Raw genomic sequence first — 17135 nt, forward strand, 5'->3', positions numbered from 1 at the left:
CCTCTTTCAAACGAACATTAAAAACCCACCTTTTTCTTAAAGCCTTCCAGTCTCATGCCTAAACTCCCACCGGTCGGCTACCTCTCTTTCTCATCCCTTCTTCCCTTCTCCCCCTTCCTCCCGTCTTTCCGTCTCATCCATGTGTCTGTCTGTCTTCCCCTCCCTTTAGATTGTTCGCTCCTTTGAGCAGGGCTCTCCTACCTTCTGTTTCCATCACTTTTAACTCCGCTCTCCAGCTACTCAGCTCACCTCCTCTCAGTCCCTCTGCCCTCTGTCTCCTCTCGCTTCTCTCCGCTCCCCTCAGTGACTCAACCTGTCATCCGTGCCCACCCTCTTGGGCCATAGTTACCTGCCTGTACTCACTTTTCCCCTCCCTCCCTCTCTTTCATGCTGTGCCTGAGCCCCCAGAGTTATAGTGCTTACTGTTACTTGTACTGTGCTGTTTCACCTTGTACTGTGCCATTGTTTGTCCTTGTACGGCGCTACGGATACTTTGTGGCGCCCTATAAATAAAAATTAATAATAATAAAAATAACTAGATGCTTTGTCATCTACGGTAGTTTTGCTTTTCTCAGCCTTTCAATTGTGGATTTGTGACTTTAGACAGCTATCTCATGGCTTAGTCTCAGATTACTTTCAGTTCTGTTTTTCTTAATGTTTCTGAATAAGACTATATATGATTTATCACATATACACATAGCCACTAATGAGTGGGAGTGCAGTGCGATGCTCTGTGATAGTTCATGAGAGAGATAGATGTGATGGTCTGCAGTAGTTACCACTAATAAGTGGAGCAGGCAAGCGATAATCTGCGGAAGTACACTTGGAGAGATGAGAGTGATGATCTGCGGTAGTTACCAGAAATGAGTCGAGCAGGTAGGTGATGATCTGAGGCGGCACACTTGGAGAGATGAGAACAGTGATCTGCAGTAGTTATCATGAATGAGTGGAGCATGTAAGCGATGATCTGCGGCAGCACACTTGGAGAGATGAGACCCAAGCAGAGATACTTGAGCTGCTTCCAGGCCAGGAGTCTGACGAGAAGAACCAGCACTAAGAGGTGCGGGTAGGAGCCTTATAAAGGGGTGCCAATGAGAGGCAACCAATGGATGAACGGAGTAGATGAGAACAGGTGAGAAGGTCACTCGCGCATGCGCAGGATCACTGCCGACATGACGGACGGAGGAAAAAGCGGGGAATCTGAAAACGGGTAGGAGCGCTGGATAACGGGTGGCAGCCACGGGTGAGCGGCATGTGATACAAGCCTAATCCATAGTAAGAAGTCAGGAGTACCAGCCCAGGTACACCAATAACGGGGTACACTCGCAGCGTCAGTTACCCAGAAGAAACCCGGTACTGGATGCTGGTAAGGAGTCCAGTGGTGGCAGCATATGTAAGCCCCTCCCACTGCGCCAAGAAGGCACATTTGGGATAACAAAATGGAACGGTGACAAAGTAAGCCCAACCGTTTCCCAGCAGCAGCAGACAGGGTGGCATAAGCGGTCCATCCTGTCACAATAAGACAGTTACTTAATTTCCACCCCCACTTTATATGGCATGCTGAAACACCTTATAGCTACTGGATGCTTAATTAGCATGTTTTAAGGACAAGCCAGCCTGCTTTGAGACTCTCTCTAGCTTTGGGGGATGAACTGGTAAATACACACATATTTTGAGGTAGCTCTCTTACTAGCTGGACACAAAAACAGAAAGAATCATATTTTTTCCCTCTCTAGCTGAACACAAAGAGACAAACTCTATCCATTATCCATGATGCGAGGAGTTCTCATGGTCCCATCTGGACAGTGGTAATATTTGAACATGATGGAATAGATAATGGTTAATATATTTCCATAGTGTTTAATGTGTTTTAGATGATTAGATATTGTTACTTAGAAAGTGAAATAGTTGAAGTAAACAGTTTTGGTATTTGGTAATGCAGTTTTGTTTAGTGGAATATTGTAGGCATAGAAAGTGAAGTAGTAGTAGAAGTTGTAGAATTAGATACATCTATTGTAGTATATATTACTGCTGGACATCAAGGTGTTATGTAGTTTAAGCCAACTTGGAGAGGTCACATTTGGTCAGTAATGATGTGGTGTTTAAATGGAATTGCTTTTGACTTCTAGATATGTTTGTGGCTGTTATTTTGTAACATTGTAAATATATATTGATGTTCTGTATAAATATTGCCAAATACTGGTTGTTGATTTTAATACAGACTGTATTTGGTAGTTTGACTTGCTGTTGTATGCTATCGCCCCCCTTCCCCCGGGCTATGAGACATGTGTGGAGAAGACAACATGTAATGGCTGCTGGATAAACAGATGTGGGATAAAATAGAAAAGACTTTTGTATGAGAGAAGAAAAGTGATATTGTTTGGAAGTTAGCAAAAATAGTTTAATATCTGTGTTGTAAGAACATTGTTAACCCTGGACCAATGAAAACCTCTCTTAGTGTTATCTTTGTATATTTGTGACATCATCACTGTTTATGTTCATTCAAACTGCATATAAGCAAGTCCTGGGCCAGTGTTAGATCTCTCTTCCTGACTACAAGGCTCAACATAGACCTCGGCAAAGGAAGCGCTTGCGTAATGTAATGTATTCCGTTTTTATATTTTCCTATTTATTGTTATACCTTTCATGCGTAATCATGGCTTGCTGTAAATCCTGCTATCTTTTGCTATTAAATCTTATTGTGTGTTGGAACCACAATAATCGCATTGGATAATGCTTATTGGTAACGTCAAAATGAACATTACATTGGTTGCACATAGCTTGTTTTGAAACTAATGAATTTTTACTGGGATGTTTGGTTTCACTGGGGAAGGGCTGTCTACAAAGGAAATTAGTGGACAATGTGTGTTGGCTGCTGAATAGAGATAGTAGTGGAAGTTGTTATGTTGTATTCTGTGAGACCAAAGGAAATTAGTGGACAACTTGCAGTTATTATGTTGTATTGTATTATTGGAGATTTAATGCTAATGCTGGTTGTACTAAGTAAAGATTTGCACCTGTTGCTATGATTCGGAGGGTTGCATTGTGAGAAAAATGGCCACCAGGGAACATGTGCTTGTCCTTGCAACAGAGCATAGTATTATATTATAATTTTAGTGCAATTAGGATTAAGGAGATACTGCAGCCAACATAGTAAAGGCCTGAGATACATACACACTAGCACATACACGTACACACACATAGCAAGAAATGAATAGGATATTGTACCTACACATAATTTGTCATCTATTATATGTACCATATGTAAGATTGTGTTATTGAAATTATATGACATTATTATACAAATAAACATTCTATTTCACACACATATATATATATATATATATATATATATAAATATATATATACAAGTTAACCCGTGCATGATACTCATGCATTCTAGTCAAATCAAGCTACTTAAGGTGTTAAAAAGGTTCTTGTCATCTTCATCGCCACACACACACGCCGCTAGGCTTTTATATATTAGATAATGCTAAGAATTTAGTAGGTCAGTGAAGTATATAACTCCGCCCAGCAGGTGGCGCTGCAGCTTGAGCACTCTGTCACCCGGTAGTTTTTTCCACACACACACACACACACACACACACACACTAACACACGCCGCTAGGCTTTTATATATTAGATATATATATATATATATATATATATATAATCTGTGTTTTGATTATGCATTTATAATGTCCTGATACAGGAGATATTATATATAGAAATCTTTGTGATACAGTAAATTAGGTTAAGTACTGAAGTAGGCGTGTAATAAGATGGAAAGTGTTAACATGTATGGTGATGTAACAAGCGTATCCAGGAGCAGAATGCAAACATAGCATGCACAATTAAGGCGTAAACACAGATGATTTTACAGTTTCATAGGACCAGAGTGTTTGGTTACTTGCACCTACAGCTCTTACCTAACTAATTAGGATTATGGTATAAACTGCTTAGCTTCCTTAGCCTTTGCCTGTACAACATAATTGCATACTCGCTCAGAATATCCGGGAACCTCGCGAAATTTGGAGGGTCCTCCCTCAGAAGAGCAGACATCTTCCCAGATCCCTTTTGTGGTGGGACTTAATGACGTGATTTGAGTAATTATAGCCCCACTGCAAAAATGCTGTTAGATATAGTGATATAGAGATATAGTGATTTCCTTTCAAGGATATTACAATGAGCTATAATACCTTGGGATTATGTTTTTGTTGTTTTCTGAAGTGCTGTAAAATGTGTTTGGATTTTGTTTGCTTCTGACATTATTTGCAATCATCATCTACAGATTCCTTCCTGATCCATTGAAGTCTTGCCACTTTTACTAGAGGCCAAATTCTCTCTAGCAGTGTAAAACAGATCATATTGCAAATGCCTTCCTCTTACACCTATATTTTTATGGTGGTCCAGCAATGGTTGTAGGTATGCTCTGCACCCAAGAAGAGGTCCCATCCTCCGAATGTGCTCTGTAACTCTGTACCCACCTCCATCTCTCCCTTCCCATTCTATCTGTGCACTGGTAGTCACTTTTACCTCTTTGCCTATGCACCTGCTCTCTGCTGAGTTTGTAATTTTTGTACTTATTGCACTTTATTCATATTTTGTACCTTTTTGGGGTCTGGTGTGCTTACCTGTGTGTCCCCTGTTTTCACCCAATCTGAGAACCGCGACCCATGGGCGCGGAAGCAGCAAAGCCCATACCTTTTTGCAAGAGTGCCTGGAGAACATCTTCTGCCTCGCTAGACTTTGCGCCTTCTAGTTGGGTTGTGTTAAGCCACAAGCATCTGTCAAATCCCTGAGTTTGTGACAGTAATATCTGGCCATAAATGAATCCTTATGGAGAACCTTCAACATTTATTAGGTAGAGTCTAACAACAAGATGCCACCCAACTCCAGTTACTGCAATGCTTTCAAGCTCTTGCAACCCGTTTGGACATCCTCCAGGCTACTTTGCCCAATCCATCATAGGCAGTGACTCCCGAACCTCTTGCCCCTGAAGTGGCTCCTGCTTCTTCCTCCACCCTACGGCTTCCATCTCCAATCAAATTCGATGAAGGCCCCAAGTCGTGTCTGGAGTTTCTAAATCAATGCTCAATTTAATTCAAACTGCAACCCCCAAACATTCCCAACAACAGGACGAAAGTTGCCTACATAATTTCCCTACTTTCTGACCAAGCCTTAGCATGGGCATCTCCTCTCTGGGAGCCAGATGATCAACTCCTCATAGACAGTAGAGTCTTCATTGCTGCCTTTCACAAGATCTTCAATGAACCAGACCAAGTCTCTTCCACGACCTCCAGTATCTTGTGGCTTCGTCAAGGTTCCCATTTTGTTGCCCAATACATCTTCCAGTTATATACTGAACTCAATAGAACTACAAAGCATTGGTGGTAACCTTTTGGCAGGACCTCTACGATCGCATTAAGGATGTTCTGGTGTCTAAAGAATTACCTTTTATTCTGGATGCCCTGTCATTGTGTAACCGGATTGACATTTGTTTCTGGAAGAGGTCCTCAGAAGACAACCGAACCATCGCTGCTCTTTCAAGCTGGCTCCCCACTTTCAGCATTCGACTCTTCCTAATGAACCCATCCGGTTAGGCCATTCCAGACTTACTCTAGAGGAATGAGAGAGAAGGTCAAAGAACAACCTCTTTAAATAGTGTACTATAATGTTAGCCCCAAGCGCACAACAAATCAGATGTGTAAATAGATGATAATGATATGGAAATGTCAGAGCCATATTACATGAAGAATAAATAGCTAATTGTACATTTATTGTACAATATCTAAAATTGTCAATAAAAATTAATTGGTTTAGCTTAGATAGAGCACCAAAACAGATATACTCTAGTGTTTACATATAAAACCAATAAAACACTTTAAACTGTGTGTATCAACATAGGAAAATATCTGTCAATATATATAGTTATTTGAAAAGACTGCACTCACACCTTCAAGTAAATCCTCCTTTGGGGTGCTCCACAATAGCTCCCATTTCCATAGTAGCTAGTGTACATTCAAAAAGTATAGAGGACACTCACCATTTCAAATAGATTATTCTTTATTTTCAATCAAGGTCCTTTACATTGTAGTCAATGTTTCGGTCTCACATCCAGACCTTTTTCAAGACAGATTTAGATAGAACAGCAGACAGAATAAGCATAGACAAGACAACATTATACTTACCTGACTATATATAGTGTCAAAGGGTTGTCAGCTGTAGTAGGAAATTGTCAATCCTAGTGAATGCATCCACCCCCCACAGTGTTACAATCAATATGTGTTCCACCCTGGAACGCATATGAAGGTCACATGGCTTCAGACTTCTCTTTTGATAGAGACATTACTTCCAAAGTTGGTGTAATTAGATTTTATAGTTAGATTTTGCACATAGAATTACTATGTGTTCCACTGTGGAACGCACAACGGAAAGTGAACAGACCGACTTCCGGTTAGTACTTAAGCCAACCATATTATAACTTTTAAAGCCTCTTATTTATGTATCATATTTCCCACAATAAAGCACATTTAATTGGAGATATCCAATCCTTGAGATAATCTAAAATTGTCAATACAAATTCCTTGTTTTAGCTAAAATAGAGCACCAAAACAGATATGCTCTGGTGTTTACATATAAAATCCACAAAACACTTGAAACTATGTGTATCTATACTATCAAACAACTGTAAAATATCTGTGTGTGTATATCTATATCTATATCTATCTATATATATATATATATATATATATATATATATATATATATATATATATATATATATGTGTGTGTATATGTGTAAATATATATATATATATATATATATAAATATATATATATATATATATATATATATATATATATATATTAGTCCTTAACCAGGTACCTGGATTTTATTTCCATTTAGATGTGTTTTTTCACCAGAAAATAAATATTGTCCTTAAGGCACCTGGTATATATATAGCAGTCAATTAACATTGTCCAATATGCAGCATCAAGACGATCAGTAGGTGATATATCATTACTCTCTGTTTTGATTCCTACTAATCGCCCATCTCCAATGGTATCATCCGGCTCTGGACCGACCCTTTGACTCTAAAAATAAGGGCTTTACAAATTTCCTTACTCATTTTGCCCCAGATTACTAGTCCTATTTTTATGGGCCTACTATAGCTCCAACAACACTCACCCCAAGTTGACTGGTCTTTCTCCCAAATTCTAGCTTGGGGTTTGTTTTGAAAATTACGCTGCCTTGCCAAGGTCAAACCAGTTCACTCTGTGCCTACCTTAGTTGGCCCCTTTGTTCCCTCTCAGTACTCCTCCTTTGCAAATGTCAATCAGAGAACCTTCCACCTCATCGTCCCTTTTATTGTCCCATCAGTCTTCAACCAGGCACGATTCCTCCAAAGGGCTGTGTCTATCCACTGTCGGTGCCAGAGACTCAGACCATGGCCAAATATATAAAGGAAAAACTTCAACACAGCTTTATTAGGCCCTCTTTTTCTATTGCCGGCCAGTTTCTTCTTTGTGAAGAAGGATGGGTAATTACACCCATGCATTGACTAAATGTTCCATTACCATCAAAAACCGGTACTCAATCCCCCTCTGGTGATGGAACTTTTGACCATATTAAGGGCGCCCAGATTTTCTCCAAACTGGACCTCCAAGGAGCCAACAATCTGACCCGAATTTGTAGTGGAGACAAATGAAAGACTGCGTTCAACACCCAGGACAGACACAATGAATACCTTTGGGCTCTGTAGCGCACCCGCAGTCTTCCAGAGTTTTGTAAATGAAAACTTTAAGGACTTTCTGTACTCAGGTGTAGTTGTATAGCTGGACGACATACTCATTTTCTCCCAAGATCTTGTTTCCTATCATTGCCAGGTTTCTGAGGTCCTAGTAAAAGGAAAAATTGGCTGTTCTGGAATTTGGAGAAGTGCTCCTTCGAATTCCTTCAGATGACTTTCCTCAGATATATAGTTTCTAGTTTGGGTCTGTAAATGGATCCGGAGAAGATTAGCTCTATATTGAAGTGGCCGCTACCTTCAGGTCTTAAGCCCGTTCAGCTATTCCTCAGGTTCACTAATTATTACAAGCAATTCAACCAGGGCTACTCTACTCTGGTCACTCTTACCGTGGCACTTCCCTGAAAAGAAGCCACCACCAAAGTCTGGTCCTCAGAGGCTTTAGAGAGCTTTGACTTTCTCAAGAAGGCCCCCGTTCTTAGACAACCTGACACCACCTTACCCTTTTTCTTAGAGGTTGACGGTTCTGCAATAGTAGTATGGGCAGTTATTTAGCAAAAGTCTCCTTTAAAAAAACTACATCCTTGCATCTTCATCTCGGGCAAGTTTTTCCCAGCTAAGAAGAATTACATCATTAGAAATAAAAAGCTGTTAGCCACTGAAGTTCACTCCCTCTGAGTAGAGATGCCTTTAGGAGAGTTCCTGGTACCCGTCACCATTTTAACTAACTATAAAAATCTGTTGTACCTTCAGACCACCCAGTGCCTCAACCCCCACCAGATCCACTGGTCCTTATTCTCTCTCAGTTTCAATCTTAGTACCTTCTTACCTGCAAACCTGGACACAAGAACAAGAGGCAAATGCCCATTTTTGGGCCTTTAACAATGAACAAGATACAGAGGAGTCTAATAATCATCCAATTCTGGATCCTAGGTGTTTACTTTTTGCCTCTGTGACCTCCTCCTCCACTCCACTGCCAGGCAAGACCTTCATGCCTGTGAATCTCTGGAAGAGACTCTTTCAATGTTATCATGCCTCCTCACTGGTGAGGCCAGGATCCTCAAGACCACGGAAATCATTTTCAGAAACTACTGGTGGCCAACTTTTTTCTGCTGATACTAAGGAATTTGTGGCAACCTGTGACATTTGTGCTCAGCACAATGCTCCCCGTCAAACCTACTGCGGTCCGCTGCTACCTCTATCACTCCTTGCTAGACCTCGACTTCATATCACCATGGATTTTATCACTGACTTTTCTCCTTGTAAGAGGTTTGACATTGTTTGGGTGATAGTTGAACGCTTCTCCAAGCTGGCCTATTTTATTCCTCTCATTGGTCTCTCTGCCTCAGTTTTGGCTCAAATCTTCATCAAAGAAATCTTCTGACTTCACAGCTGTCCCTTTAACATTGTCTCCGATTCCAAAGTCCAATGCATCTCTAAATTCTGGAGGGTTCTGTGTAAACTCTTTAAAATTCAACTCAGTTTCTCCTGAGAGACTTAACCAAGATCTCGAGACCTTCATCAGAATGTATTCCTCCAGTAACCAGGACAATTTATCCAACCTCTTACCTTGGGCCAAGTTTGCCCACAACAATCTTTTCCATGAGTCCACCTCTGCTACACCCTTCTCCATTGTCTATGGTCTCCATCCCACATTTCCCACCCAGGTTCCTGCAGTTGATGGCCTCTCATTTGTGCAATTGTGTTTGTATTTTAAAAAGTATGTAATTGGTATGTTTTGATATTGTTTTAACCTGTGCTGGCCTGGTGATCATTAATGCTTAATTTATGACAGGGTTCTGGTACTATCTAGCCTAATAAGACATATAGCTGTTACTTTGTTTTTCTCTGATGAGCTGACCAATTATTATAGATGTAGTGTATCTTGAAATCAGCCTTTAGTCTGGGGAGACGTATGTCGGGGCAGACGTCTGTTTTCTATACTAAGTGATTTTCTCACAAAGTGTTTAGAAAATATTGTTAAATAAGCCAGTTGAACTGTCAGGCGCTGTCTCTGCATCGTCTCCTCTACACAAGGACGGGCGCCTGCTAAGTAACCAGATGCACTTCCTCTCCAGCCCTGCCGACCAGGTCGGCGCATGCGCGTCCCGTTGCCTAGCAATGGGATGCTACTGTGGATCCCGGTGGCGGCTTTCCACGTCACTACCGCCAATAATTAGGGCCTCCCTCTCTCCCTATATATATCTGTCTCTGGCAACAAACAGGTGCCAGAGTATTGGGTCCCCCTGCTCCAGCGCTACTTGTGTGTTCTCCATATTCAGATTGACTCTAGTGTATGACCCGGCTATCGATCCTGACCTGTCTGTGCTCTCTCTTTTGGCTGATGTTGCTCTCAAGTGTTTGATTGTTGACTACGTTTTTGGATTCTCCCTTGATTCCACTATTACCGTGTGGTTTTGACCCAGATTGCCTGACACCTCTTCTATCTACGCTTCACTGATTTCTCTGTCTGAGGACTGCGACCTGCATGTCCCCGCAGCTATGCCCAAACTCCCTTGCGGGGGTTCCTATTGAAGAACTGGTGGAACGTTAGACTCCGCATATCACTGCTGAGTTATTATGAAATTAACTACATCAGCTGCAGCCTAACACTGCACTACTTATCTGATTGCACAGGACATTGCAACTAGGTAATTCTGTTAATTCCTCTTTTTTGCTATTTTGCCCTGAAATCCCAATGTTTGCAAATTGTTTTTGATCTATCGCCCATCTGGACCCCACCAACAATTTCTTGAATACTTCTCTGCATGGCTCCCTCACTTCTTATCGTCTGCCATCCCCTCCATCATCATGGGTGATTTCAACATCCCTATTGCTAATCCACATTCCAATGCTGCTTCAAAACTACTCTCTCTAACCACCTCACTTGACCTCTCCCAGTGGATTGAATCCGCTACTCATCGGGATGGTCACTGTCTTGATCTTGTTTTCTCTAGACTTGTTTTCTGAGACTATGCTCAGTTTCTGATTTCTTTAACACTCCTTTCCCCCTCTCGGGTCATCCCCTTATTAGATACTCACTCACCACCAGTTCTTTAACCTCCTGCTGCCAAACTCTTCCAAGCCTCTTCATACCTGCAGGAATACAAAGTCTATTGATTTTCAAAAGTTTTTCACCTCTCTTCTGTCATGAACTTACCTGTTCCCCGCTCCGCTGCTCTGTCGGCGATGTCTGGCAGCTGTCTTCTCCGGCGGGTCAGCGCTTCCTCTGTTCGCTTCCTCGCACTTCCGGGTTCTCTCAGCGGCAGGTTCTGTGACTCCTGGGTGGGGAATTCAAACTCTATATCTTCCCTGCTCTGACACACTATCTGTGTCAGAGCAATGTGTTTCCTGTTTCTGGCTCCCTCTCCCTATGTACCTGATCCCTGTGTTCCTGCTTCCTGTGTGCTCCTGCATTTTTCCAGACTCCTGTGTACCGACTCGGCTGTGTTCTGACTATCCTTTGGCTTATCCCTGGCACCGTGTATTGGACTGATTCCTGTGTACCGACCCGGCAGTGTTGCTGGCTATCCTCTGGACTCTTCCCCGGCACCGCATACTGGATCATCTCCTGTGTACCGACCTGGCTGTGTACCTGACTACCCCTTGGACTCATCCCCAGTACTACGCATACGACAGATACCGTGCACTGAACCGGCTTCCGTTCCAGACTACCATTCCCCGGATTTCCTTTTTAGTTATCCCTGAGGCTATAAATCCTCTGATTCTAGGCCTTCCATGGCTCAGATTTCACTCTCCTACCTTAGATTGGCAGAAACCTGAAGTTCTTGCGTGGGGCCCAGCCTGCCATTCCCGTTGTCTTCCCAAGATTCACAGGTCTAATACTGCTTGTTCCACCTCTCTTACCACATCCTCTGGTATTCCTCCTCAGTACCATTCCTTTTCTGACGTATTTTGTGAAAAGGAGGCTTCTAAGTTACCTACTCATAGACCTTGGGATTGTGCCATTGAGTTGTTGCCAGACAAGATTTCACCTAGAGGACGTGTTTTTCCATTGTCTTTGCCCGAATGTCCCTATATATCAAAGAAAATTTAAATAGAGGTTTTATCCGGAAATCCTCCTCGCCAGCAGGGGCTGGTTTCTTTTTTGTAAAAAAGAAGGACGGTGGTTTACGTCCTTGTATAGATTATCGTGGCCTGAATGCTATGACTAAGAAGAACAGGTACCCCTTGCCTTTAATCTCAGAACTCTTTGATAGGATTAAAGGAGCTTTGATATTTTCTAAACTAGACCTTAGGGGTGCCTACAATTTAGTCCGTGTCAAGCAGGGGAATGAATGGAAAACTGCGTTCAATACTCACGATGGTCATTTCGAGTATCTTGTTATGCCATTTGGACTTTGCAACGCCCCTGCAGTTTTTCAAAATTTCATCAATGAGATTTTTCAGGACTTCTTATATTAATTCGTTGTGAATTATCTGGATGATATCCTGATATTTTCCCCTGACATAATTACTCATCGCCATCATGTTTCCTTGGTGCTGCAACGCCTTCGTTTACATCATCTATTTTGTAATTTGGACAAGTGCGTCTTTGAGAAAACTCATCTTCCTTTTCTTGGCCACGTGGTTTCTGGCTCCGGATTACGCATGGATCCTGAGAAGTTAAAGGCAATTTCAGAATGGCCCTAGCCGATAGGACTCAAGGCCATCCAGCATTTTATTGGGTTCTCCAATTATTATCGGCACTTCATCAAAGGTTTCTCTTCTGTAATTGCACCCATTACTTCTTTGACTAGGAAGTCCGCCAACACTAAACCCTGGCCACCGGAGGCCGTGGAAGCCTTTGTGTTTCTAAAAAAAAGCCTTCATCTCGGCTCCTATTCTTCATCAACGAGACCCTACTTTCCCTTTCATCCTCTACAGGAGTTGGAGCTATTTTGTCTCAGAAAATTTCAGCTGAGAAATTTTCCCCCTGTGGCTTCTTTTCTCGTAAACTTTCGGCCACCGAAAAGAACTATGGCATAGGAGATAGGGAACTCCTTGCCATCAAGTTAGCTTTGGAAGCTTGGAGACATCATTTGGAAGGAGCCAGGTTTCCTATTACAATTTTTACAGATCACAAGAACCTGTTGTATTTACAAACTGCATCTTGCCTCAATCCTAGCCAGGCCAGATGGTCCCTGTTCTTCTCCCGCTTCGATATGATCATCACCTTCAGACCAGGATCCAAGAACAAGAAGGCAGATGCTCTCTCCCGTTCCTTCGACTCTATGGATACAGGAGAGGAGGTTTCTAGACCCATCCTAGATCCAGAATGTATTTTGGCCACCACTCCAGCTCGTTTAATTATTCCTCGCGGGAAGACCTTGGTTCTTCCGCATCTCCAACCCAAACTTCTCAAGTGGGCTCATGCCTCCCGATTTTCTGGTCATGCTGGTATAAAGAAAACCTTGGAATTCATTTCCCATAATTATTGGTGGTCATCTATCCACTCGGACGTTCGAGATTTTGTGACGGCATGTCCCACCTGTGCTCGGAACAAGGTTCCTCGTCAAGCTCCCTATGGTCTGCTGCAACCTCTACCCATTCCAGATCGGCCCTGGAGTCATCTTTCTATGGATTTTATCACAGATTTACCCTCTTCCAGAGGTTTCTCCGTGGTATGGGTAGTCACTGATTGCCTTTCTCGGGCTGCTCATTTTGTGGCATTAAAGGATCTTCCTTCCGCTCCTGTTCTGGCGCAACTTTTCATCAAAGAGATTTTCTGCCTCCATGGTTGTCCAGATGTTATTGTCTCTGATCGTGGAACTCAGTTCGTGGCTAGATTTTGGAGGGCCTTTTCTCGTGTCTGCGGAATTAAGTTTAATTTTTCTTCTGCATGCCATCTTCAAAGTAATGGTCTCACTGAAAGGACTAATCAAGAACTGGAGAAATTTCTCAGATGTTTCATTTCAACTAAACATGACGATTGGGTCGATTTGTTACCTTGTGCAAAGTTCGCTCACAACAATCATTCGCATGACTCCACCTCTGCATCTCCCTTTTTTGCTCTCCAAGGATTTCATCCTAAAGTTCCTCCCTCCAATGATCTACCTGCTTCTGGAGTTCCTGCAGTTGATTCCCTTTTATTGGACTTCTCGTCTAGGTGGGGTCTAATTAAACACAAACTGCTTCACACCTCTGCCACCAGTAAGAAAGCATTTGACAAAAGAAGGAGACCATCTTCATTACTTGCTCCTGGTGACAAAGTATGGCTGTCTACGAAGAATCTTCGCTTGCTGGTTCCCTCTAGGAAATTCGCCCCCTGATTTATTGGTCCCTTCAGGATCATGGAGGTCGTCAATCCAGTGGCCTTTAGATTAAAATTACCTCCTACCTTAAGGATTCCCAATGTGTTTCAAATTTCCCTTCTCAAGCCACTTGCTGTTAACAAGTTTTTCTCTTCAAAAAAATCTCCTGCTGCTATTTCTGCGCTAGATCAGGAATTTGAGGTCAAGGAAATTCAAAACTCTATTTCCAAAGGTTCCTTACAGTTCCTGGTTGATTGGGAAGGCTATGGTCCTGAGGAGCGTTCTTGGATTCCTGCCCGAGATCTTCATGCTCCTAAGTTGTTGAAGAGATTCCATGCCAAATTCCCTCAAAAGCCATATAGGCTGTCCGGAGGCCATCCCTGAAGGAGGGGGGGTACTGTCATGAACTTACCTGTTCCCCGCTCTGCTGCTCTGTCGGCGATGTCTGGCAGCTGTCTTCTCCGGTGGGTCAGCGCTTCCTCTGTTCGCTTCCCCGCACTTCCGGGTTCTCTTAATGGCAGGTCATGTGACTCCTGGGCGGGGAATTCAAACTCTATATCTTCCCTGCTCTGACACACTATCTGTGTCAGAGCAATGTGTTTCCTGTTTCTGGCTCCCTCTCCCTATGTACCTGATCCCTGTGTTCCTGCTTCCTGTGTGCTCCTGCATTTTTCCAGACTCCTGTGTACCGACTCGGCTGTGTTCTGACTATCCTTTGGCTTATCCCTGGCACCGTGTATTGGACTGATTCCTATGTACTGACCCGGCAGTGTTTCTGGCTATCCTCTGGACTCTTCCCTGGCATCGCATACTGGATCATCTCCTGTGTACCAACCCGGCTGTGTACCTGACTACCCCTTGGACTCATCCCCAGTACTACTCATACGACAGATACCGTGCACCGAACCGGCTTCCGTACCAGACTACCATTCCCCGGATTTCATGGTTAATGTGCTTAATTTACTTGCACCCACTCATTTTTCCCTGTCTATTCATCACTTAGTACTTTTTCCTTACATTTGTAGGCTAACCTGGGGCCGCGACCTGCGGTTCTCTGGCAGCAAAACCCATCCTACCTTGCGGTGGTTCTTGGTGAAGACCGGGAGGCCATTAGACTCCACGCCCTAGGTAAGCCTGCAAAAATACTGTCTAAGGTACCTGAACCGTAACATCTTCCACACATTCTCTCCCCAATGTCTGCATTCTTCTCCCCTGACAGATCACTACCTCATTTTCACTAAACCCTAGCAACAGCCCTTGATCAAGTGGCTCCAGCAAACTCTTCATATGCCAAATTGAATTTGTTGTCAACCGTGGCACTCTAAAGTAACATGAAATCTACAAAATCTTTCTCGTTAAGCAGAACGTCACTGGTGTAAATCTTCATCACATATACTGCTATTTATCACACCTATCAAAATGCTCTGGACACTGCAAAACAAACATACTTCCAATCTCTCATCTATGCTCAGGTTTCTTACCCCAAATACATTTTAAACACATTTAAATCTCGTCTAAATCCTCCTACTCCAAATCCTCTGACTACCATCAGTGCCCAGGATCTTGCTTCCTACTTCAAGGACAAGATTGATAAGATTAGACTCGAAATGGTATCCTCCTCCGCGACAAGCAATCAATTCAATTCCTTCCCAGCACCCTATGACACCCTCTCTTCATTTTACCCCACAAATGAAGAGGAAGTTTCTACTCTCTTCTTATCTTCCTACTCTACCTCTTATCCCCTTGATCCCATACAGTCACAACATGATAGGTCCCTGTCTCTTGTGTTCATTCCGCCTCTAGCTAAAATATGTAATCACTCTGCTGGTATCTTTCCATCACTATTCAAACAAGCAGTGATTACTCCTATTCTGAAAAAAAAAAATTCTGACCCAAACTCTCTCTCAAATTACAGCCCCATCTCTCAGCTCCCATGCTCCTACAAACTTCTTGAGAGAATTGCCCACACTCGCCTCAGACACTTTCCCACAGCAAACAACCTACTGGATTCTCTTCAGTCAGGCTTTCGCACTCAACACTCCACAGAGACTGCACTGACCAAGCTTGTCAATGGTTTAATCACAGCAAAAACTGAAGGCCATTACTCTCTTCTAATTCTCCTGGATCTCTCTGCTGCATTTGACACTATTGACCACTCTCTCCTCATAGAAACACAGCAATCCCTAGGTCTTGAAGCCACTGTCCTAAACTGGTTCTCATTCTACATATCTAATCACTCTTTCAGTGTTAATTTCTCTGGATCCACCTCTGCTCTGCATCCTTTATCAGTTGGAGTACCACAAGGCTCAGTTCTAGGTCTTCTGATATTCTCTATCTACACCACCTCTCTTGGAAAACTTACACTTCTGCTGTAAACCACATCATTTTATTAAAAATAATAAAAATATATACTTACCATCTGTTGTCTTCATCTGTAATGGATCCAATCCTGTAAGCTTTTAATCCTTAAGGCTTGAGTCCATAATAAAAACCATAATATTTCAAGGTCCTGTAGGTGTCCAACAAACGAAAAATACTATCGCTATACACTTTAACCAACATTGTACAACTCCTATTGCTAAACACTTTGGAAATAAACACTGAACATATTACTCATATTTAACTAGTTTCTGTGCCTTCATGTTTTAATATTACCACAGTCCTGAAGGACCCATGACATACTTCTCTTTTCCTGAGTCTCGAGAGTGGAGGGTTTGTGTCCAGCTAGTGAAGAAAGTGTGTGTCTTTCTGTGAGCACCTTCTCCAAAAACGCATTTGTCATAAGAAAAGTCAATTACAAAGCCTCAGTGGTATTATTCATATAGCAATATATGTTTACTGTTTATTGTATTTATTTGATTTACTCTCTTTATTAAAGTTTATTATATGATTTGTATTAAAAGAAAAAAGCATTATTGAATGAACAAACAATTTATAAAACAGGAGGGCGCAAATTTATTTTTTTCAGGGGTGTGCCAGACAATCTAGCACCAGCCCAGCTTATATATATTTTATTCTGTTTATTTTTTGCTGATTGCGTAGCGCTGTAGATTCTGTGGATCCATATAAATAAAATAAGATGATGATGAAAATTATGTATTTACTAAACAGCAGGAGGACATGCTAAAAA

The sequence above is a fragment of the Mixophyes fleayi genome, chromosome 4 (assembly GCF_038048845.1).
Source record: "Mixophyes fleayi isolate aMixFle1 chromosome 4, aMixFle1.hap1, whole genome shotgun sequence".
NCBI lineage: Eukaryota > Metazoa > Chordata > Amphibia > Anura > Limnodynastidae > Mixophyes > Mixophyes fleayi.